The sequence below is a fragment of the Camelina sativa genome, chromosome 1, assembly GCF_030686135.1.
Source record: "Camelina sativa cultivar CO46 ecotype springtype chromosome 1, ASM3068613v1".
In the NCBI taxonomy this organism is placed as follows: domain Eukaryota; kingdom Viridiplantae; phylum Streptophyta; class Magnoliopsida; order Brassicales; family Brassicaceae; genus Camelina; species Camelina sativa.
The window spans coordinates 21,474,514-21,482,750 of NC_141880.1; the positions used below are offsets into that span (position 1 = coordinate 21,474,514).

The 8,237-nt window shown below is 36.8% G+C and overlaps 1 long non-coding RNA gene across 1 annotated transcript; it reads right to left on the bottom strand.

Moving 5' to 3' along the window:
* Positions 1-232: 232 nt before the first annotated feature.
* On the bottom strand, positions 233-2,838 carry LOC147950180 (uncharacterized). The gene is made up of 2 exons (XR_015563462.1): positions 1,993-2,838; positions 233-1,866 (listed from the first exon to the last, which is right to left on the bottom strand). It is a non-coding gene; the product is annotated as an uncharacterized LOC147950180 (long non-coding RNA).
* Positions 2,839-8,237: the final 5,399 nt, after the last annotated feature.

An 8,237-nucleotide genomic window follows, 5' to 3' on the forward strand; every position in this document is an offset into this window, starting at 1 on the left:
AAACAATCTAGTTTGAGACTAATCCTTGTTAAAGTATCACAAACCTTAGAGTTTGTGTACATTAGATAAAGAGGATTTAGAATCATTAAGCTAGAGAATAAGAAGTAAATAAAGAAGAGTTTAAGGTGATTGAAGAAGTGATTAGGCTGCCTTAAGGGCAGCCTCTAAATCGATTCCTCTTCCAAGTCTACATTGTGTTTATTGATTAAACACAAGGTAAGAGAGAGAGAGATAAGAGAAAGAACACTTCTTATTGATATATTTTCGTCACATACAAATGAGGGTGGCTGCTACATTATATTGAGTGGAAAGTCTAGGGTTTTGCCCTTTACAAATAAAGTGAAAGTGACATGAGGAGAGAGGGACGAGTTTGAGCGCCCAAGGAGTGAAAAGGACAGCTCCTAACGTCTCTTTTGACTCACATGTGGTCCTCCTTGCAAGTTGCTTTCTTCTAAACACACATGTGACACCTTTTTGCCGCCTAAACCATATTTGAACCTAGGGACCTTCTTCACTTCTCTCATTGGCCCTAGGTTTGCACATCTTTATCACCTTAGGAGTGTGACCCTTGTTTTGCACATAATCATCTTCAATATTGACCCGAACTTCGCACATTCTTCTTTAGTGTTTTGTAGTCGATTGTGCCATCTTGAGCTTGATAGTTTGACCCGAACTTTGCACACCCGGATTTTGCACAAGCTCTGGTCTTGATAACTTGACCCTAACTTTGCACATCTTCAAGCTTGACCCTAACTTTGCACATCAGCCTTACCGGCCTCTCTCTCATTTCCTTCTTATATTATAATACTCCCCCGCACGCTTGATCGTCGGGACACCATGAGGACCAAAGATCAAGCGTGGACTCGTGTCAACTACCTCATTAAAAAAACCTTAACAAAGAAAACCACTTGGGATAAAACTTTGTTAAGGGAAAAAGAGTATAGCCTTCACTGTCCTTGATGTCGCAATGATCTTGGTTTGTAAAGAACCAGCTCTCTTCTCTTCAGGTCTTTGAACAGCTACACTTCCTTAGCCCGTCTTGCCTTTAACACACTTCTTATGATCTCCAATCTTGCACTTTTCGAATCTCTTTGAGGCTCTCATAGTCTCTTTTACCCTTTAACAAGTGATAAAGAAGAAAGTATAAGTGTATGCTATGAGGAATATCAAAGAAAATTTTAAAGAAAATGTGACAATTTGAGAGAACATATTAAAGAGTAAAGACTAGTAATGGAGCTAAGATAATGAATTTAAATAGAGTAGAGTTTAGAGCACAGCCTTTTAGTGTCTTTGGTGGAATGACGTATTCAATGTAGGTGCTTCTAAATCGCGTCAGAATGATATATGTCCACTGAATCGGGAATAACTTTTGATCGGTAGCTCGTATGAAGCTGATTTCACTTCCACTGGAAAGAGGACTCACGTTTCTGTAACTCTTATGCAGAACGCGGAAGCTGAATCTCAGTGGAAAACCTTCGTACGAATCAATCTTTGAGACGCTTCGGCAAAGCTTTTGCTTGTGGCCGAGAATTTGAAACCAGGTTTTGTGAGGTGCGGTGAAGTCATTTGAATGTTGATCTCCCCCGCAACCTTTACTTGATGATGGGCTGAAACCTCATCATTTCACTTGAAACCTTGTGCATGACCTTCCTTAAAGTCTTGTGCACATCCGATCAATAACTTGGCACCAACACACATGCTTTTGAGCTGATTCATCACCTTCCACCAGCTTAACGAAGACTTGATGGCCCTTGGTTCTAACTCCAGGCATTGTGCTGCGCCTTCTTGTGGCTTTCTTGTAGCCTTAAACCTCGCCACTTCTTCTTGAGATAGCAAGCGAGCTCAACACAATCTTCAAGATTGAAACTGAAACCAAATACAATGGGACAGATTCTAAACAAGAGATTGTGAGAGATTAGAGAATATAGTATAAGTAACCAAAGAGCATAAGTAACCAGATTAAAAGTAACCAAGAGTAAAAGATTTAGTAACCAAGAGTAGAGTAACCAAGAGTAGAGTAACCAGGAGTAACCAAGAGTAGAGTATATTCTCAAGAGTTCAAATGGACAGAGTTTTGCTCTGTTTTCTTGAGTTTTGCGGAAGCTTTAACAACCAAGAGCATCCAATAGTCATTGAGAATTTGGTGCTTTAATGGCTGAAACTTATTGACCATTTGGACAATTAGTTTATCCAACGGTAAAGACATAAAACACATGTCTTGAGCAACTTAACCCACGAAATAACACATGAACAAGTGATTTTCGATGGTTTTAACTGAACAAGACTCACAAAATATCATATTGAAGTTGATTTTCGTGGTCAACTGCAAATTAAAAATAAATGAACCTATGGAACAACCATTTGTCCATTGGTTACAAAGATGCATCTTTAGAACAAGCTTTAATCTATTTGACTAAGCTAAATGGTGATGCAAAAACTAGATCTTTCCCTTCCTCAAGCTTGGATTTGGGCATACCAACAAGACCAAGAACACAAGCTTGCAACAACAAGATGTGAAAGAAAAGATCTTTAAGACAATAACGAAAAATAGCAAACATTAGAAATGAGTTGTTAAGGAACCAACAGAGCAACTAGGCTCTGATACCATGTTGGGATTTATGAGACAAAGCTCATAAGAGAGAGTAGACAAACACTTGGTGAATGAATCTCCCTTTATCCACACAAAGGGAACTCGTTCTCAAGAGGAAGAGACCATCAACATGTGATGGAATCCACACAAAGAACCAACAATATATCCAAATATACTAGAGAGTAAATCGGATCTATGAAGGAGAAACAATCTAGTTTGAGACTAATCCTTGTTAAAGTATCACAAACCTTAGAGTTTGTGTACATTAGATAAAGAGGATTTAGAATCATTAAGCTAGAGAATAAGAAGTAAATAAAGAAGAGTTTAAGGTGATTGAAGAAGTGATTAGGCTGCCTTAAGGGCAGCCTCTAAATCGATTCCTCTTCCAAGTCTACATTGTGTTTATTGATTAAACACAAGGTAAGACTTGGAAGAGGAATCGATTTAGAGGCTGCCCTTAAGGCAGCCTAATCACTTCTTCAATCACCTTAAACTCTTCTTTATTTACTTCTTATTCTCTAGCTTAATGATTCTAAATCCTCTTTATCTAATGTACACAAACTCTAAGGTTTGTGATACTTTAACAAGGATTAGTCTCAAACTAGATTGTTTCTCCTTCATAGATCCGATTTACTCTCTAGTATATTTGGATATATTGTTGGTTCTTTGTGTGGATTCCATCACATGTTGATGGTCTCTTCCTCTTGAGAACGAGTTCCCTTTGTGTGGATAAAGGGAGATTCATTCACCAAGTGTTTGTCTACTCTCTCTTATGAGCTTTGTCTCATAAATCCCAACATGGTATCAGAGCCTAGTTGCTCTCTTGGTTCCTTAACAACTCATTTCTAATGTTTGCTATTTTTCGTTATTGTCTTAAAGATCTTTTCTTTCACATCTTGTTGTTGCAAGCTTGTGTTCTTGGTCTTGTTGGTATGCCCAAATCCAAGCTTGAGGAAGGGAAAGATCTAGTTTTTGAGACTAATCCTTGTTAAAGTATCACAAACCTTAGAGTTTGTGTACATTAGATAAAGAGGATTTAGAATCATTAAGCTAGAGAATAAGAAGTAAATAAAGAAGAGTTTAAGGTGATTGAAGAAGTGATTAGGCTGCCTTAAGGGCAGCCTCTAAATCGATTCCTCTTCCAAGTCTACATTGTGTTTATTGATTAAACACAAGGTAAGAGAGAGAGAGATAAGAGAAAGAACACTTCTTATTGATATATTTTCGTCACATACAAATGAGGGTGGCTGCTACATTATATTGAGTGGAAAGTCTAGGGTTTTGCCCTTTACAAATAAAGTGAAAGTGACATGAGGAGAGAGGGACGAGTTTGAGCGCCCAAGGAGTGAAAAGGACAGCTCCTAACGTCTCTTTTGACTCACATGTGGTCCTCCTTGCAAGTTGCTTTCTTCTAAACACACATGTGACACCTTTTTGCCGCCTAAACCATATTTGAACCTAGGGACCTTCTTCACTTCTCTCATTGGCCCTAGGTTTGCACATCTTTATCACCTTAGGAGTGTGACCCTTGTTTTGCACATAATCATCTTCAATATTGACCCGAACTTCGCACATTCTTCTTTAGTGTTTTGTAGTCGATTGTGCCATCTTGAGCTTGATAGTTTGACCCGAACTTTGCACACCCGGATTTTGCACAAGCTCTGGTCTTGATAACTTGACCCTAACTTTGCACATCTTCAAGCTTGACCCTAACTTTGCACATCAGCCTTACCGGCCTCTCTCTCATTTCCTTCTTATATTATAATACCAAATTCAACCCAAACTCTTGTAATTAGTCAAATGCATTGTATTGTTACTAATTTTGACCCTAGGAAGAGTGACCTAGCTGTTTACTGCTTCGAAACTATGTTTTCTCTCGGTTTTAGCCTGTTTTCTTGGTTTTAGCCTGTTTTGGATCAAAACGGGTTTAAGTGTTGTCTAAACACTCCAAATTTAACCCGAACTCTTATAATTAGTCCAATGCATTTTATTGTTACATATTTTGACCCTAGAAAGATTAACATAGCTGTTTATTGCTTCAAATCAATGTTTCTCTCGGTTTTAGCCTGTTTTCTCGGTTTAAGCCTATTTTGGGATAAAACGGGTTTAAGTGTTGTCTAAACACTCCAAATTCATCTCGAACTCTTACAATTAGTTAAATGCATTGGGTTGTCACACACTCGGACCCTAGAAACAGTAACAAATCAATTTACAGCTTTAAATCAATGTTTTCTCGGTTTTAGCCTATTTTGGGCAAAAAATGGGTAAAAGTGGTGTCTAAACACTCCAAATACAACCAAAACTCTTATAATTAGTAAAGTGCATTGTATTGTTACAAATTTTGACCCTAGAAAGAGTAACATAGCTGTTTACTGCTTCAAATCTATGTTTTCTCTCGGTTTTAGCCTGTTTTGGATTAAAACGGGTTTAAGTGTTGTCTAAACACTCCAAATTCAACCCAAACTCTTATAATTAGTCAAATGCATTGGATTGTTACATATTTGACCCTAGAAAGAGTAACAAAGCAATTTACTGCTTCGAATCTATGTTTTCTCTCGGTTTTAGCCTGTTTTCTCGGTTTAGCATGTTTTGGGATAAAACGGGTTTAAGTGTTGTCTAAACACTCCAAATTTAACCCAAACTCTTATAATTAGTCAAATGCATTGGATTGTTACATATTTTGACACTAGAAAGAGTAACATAGCTGTTTACTGCTTTAAATCAATGTTTCTCTCTGTTTTAGCCTGTATTCTCGGGTTAAGCCTATTTTGGGATAAAAGGGGTTTAAGTGTTGTCTAAACACTCCAAATTCATCCCGAACTCTTACAATTAGTCAATTGCATTGGACTGTCACACATTGTGACCCTAGAAACAGTAACAAATTAATTTACTGCTTCGAATCAATGTTTTCTCGGTTTTAGCCTGTTTTGGGAAAAAGGGTAAAAGTGGTGTCTAAACACTCCAAATTCAACCCAAACTCTTGTAATTAGTAAAATGCATTGTATTGTTACTAATTTTGACCCTAGGAAGAGTGACCTAGCTGTTTACTGCTTCGAAACTATGTTTTCTCTCGGTTTTAGCCTGTTTTCTCGGTTTTAGCCTGTTTTGGGATAAAACGGGTTTAAGTGTTGTCTAAACACTCCAAATTTAACCCGAACTCTTATAATTAGTCAAATGCATTGGATTGTTACATATTTTGACCCTAGAAAGAGTAACAAAGCAATTTACTGCTTCGAATCTATGTTTTCTCTCGGTTTTAGCCTGTTTTCTCGGTTTAGCATGTTTTGGGATAAAACGGGTTTAAGTGTTGTCTAAACACTCCAAATTTAACCCAAACTCTTATAATTAGTCAAATGCATTGGATTGTTACATATTTTGACACTAGAAAGAGTAACATAGCTGTTTATTGCTTCAAATCAATGTTTCTCTCGGTTTTAGCCTGTTTTCTTGGTTTAAGCCTATTTTGGGATAAAACGGGTTTAAGTGTTGTCTAAACACTCCCAATTCATCCCGAACTCTTACAATTAGTCAAATGCATTTGGTTGTCACACATTCTGACCTTAGAAACAGTAACAAAGCAATTTACTGCTTCAAACCAATGTTTTCTCGGTTTTAGCCTGTTTTGGGAAAAAAGGATCAAAGTGGTGTCTAAACACTCCAAATTTAACCCGAACTCTTACAATTAGTCAAATGCATTGGATTGTTACATATTTTGACCCTAGAAAGATTAACATAGCTGTTTATTGCTTCAAATCAATGTTTCTCTCTGTTTTAGCCTGTATTCTCGGTTTAAGCCTATTTTGGGATAAAAGGGGTTTAAGTGTTGTCTAAACACTCCAAATTCATCCCGAACTCTTACAATTAGTCAATTGCATTGGACTGTCACACATTCTGACCCTAGAAACAGTAACAAATTAATTTACTGCTTCGAATCAATGTTTTCTCGGTGTTAGCCTCTTTTGGGAAAAAAGGGTAAAGGTGGTGTCTAAACACTCCAAATTCAACCCAAACTCTTGTAATTAGTCAAATGCATTGTATTGTTACTAATTTTGACCCTAGGAAGAGTGACCTAGCTGTTTACTGCTTCGAAACTATGTTTTCTCTCGGTGTTAGCCTGTTTTCTCGGTTTTAGCCTGTTTTGGGATAAAACGGGTTTAAGTGTTGTCTAAACACTCCAAATTTAACCCGAACTCTTATAATTAGTCCAATGCATTTTATTGTTACATATTTTGACCCTAGAAAGATTAACATAGCTGTTTATTGCTTCAAATCAATGTTTCTCTCGGTTTTAGCCTGTTTTCTCGGTTTAAGCCTATTTTGGGATAAAACGGGTTTAAGTGTTGTCTAAACACTCCAAATTCATCTCGAACTCTTACAATTAGTTAAATGCATTGGGTTGTCACACACTCTGACCCTAGAAACAGTAACAAATCAATTTACAGCTTTAAATCAATGTTTTCTCGGTTTTAGCCTATTTTGGGCAAAAAATGGGTAAAAGTGGTGTCTAAACACTCCAAATACAACCAAAACTCTTATAATTAGTAAAGTGCATTGTATTGTTACAAATTTTGACCCTAGAAAGAGTAACATAGCTGTTTACTGCTTCAAATCTATGTTTTCTCTCGGTTTTAGCCTGTTTTGGATTAAAACGGGTTTAAGTGTTGTCTAAACACTCCAAATTCAACCCAAACTCTTATAATTAGTCAAATGCATTGGATTGTTACATATTTTGACCCTAGAAAGAGTAACAAAGCAATTTACTGCTTCGAATCTATGTTTTGTCTCGGTTTTAGCCTGTTTTCTCGGTTTAGCATGTTTTGGGATAAAACGGGTTTAAGTGTTGTCTAAACACTCCAAATTTAACCCAAACTCTTATAATTAGTCAAATGCATTGGATTGTTACATATTTTGACACTAGAAAGAGTAACATAGCTGTTTACTGCTTTAAATCAATGTTTCTCTCTGTTTTAGCCTGTATTCTCGGGTTAAGCCTATTTTGGGATAAAAGGGGTTTAAGTGTTGTCTAAACACTCCAAATTCATCCCGAACTCTTACAATTAGTCAATTGCATTGGACTGTCACACATTCTGACCCTAGAAACAGTAACAAATTAATTTACTGCTTCGAATCAATGTTTTCTCGGTTTTAGCCTGTTTTGGGAAAAAAGGGTAAAAGTGGTGTCTAAACACTCCAAATTCAACCCAAACTCTTGTAATTAGTCAAATGCATTGTATTGTTACTAATTTTGACCCTAGGAAGAGTGACCTAGCTGTTTACTGCTTCGAAACTATGTTTTCTCTCGGTTTTAGCCTGTTTTCTCGGTTTTAGCCTGTTTTGGGATAAAACGGGTTTAAGTGTTGTCTAAACACTCCAAATTTAACCCGAACTCTTACAATTAGTCAAATGCATTGGATTGTTACATATTTTGACCCTAGAAAGATTAACATAGCTGTTTATTGCTTCAAATCAATGTTTCTCTCTGTTTTAGCCTGTATTCTCGGTTTAAGCCTATTTTGGGATAAAACGGGTTTAAGTGTTGTCTAAACACTCCAAATTCATCTCGAACTCTTACAATTAGTTAAATGCATTGGGTTGTCACATACTCTGACCCTAGAAACAGTAACAAATCAATTTACAGCTTCGAATC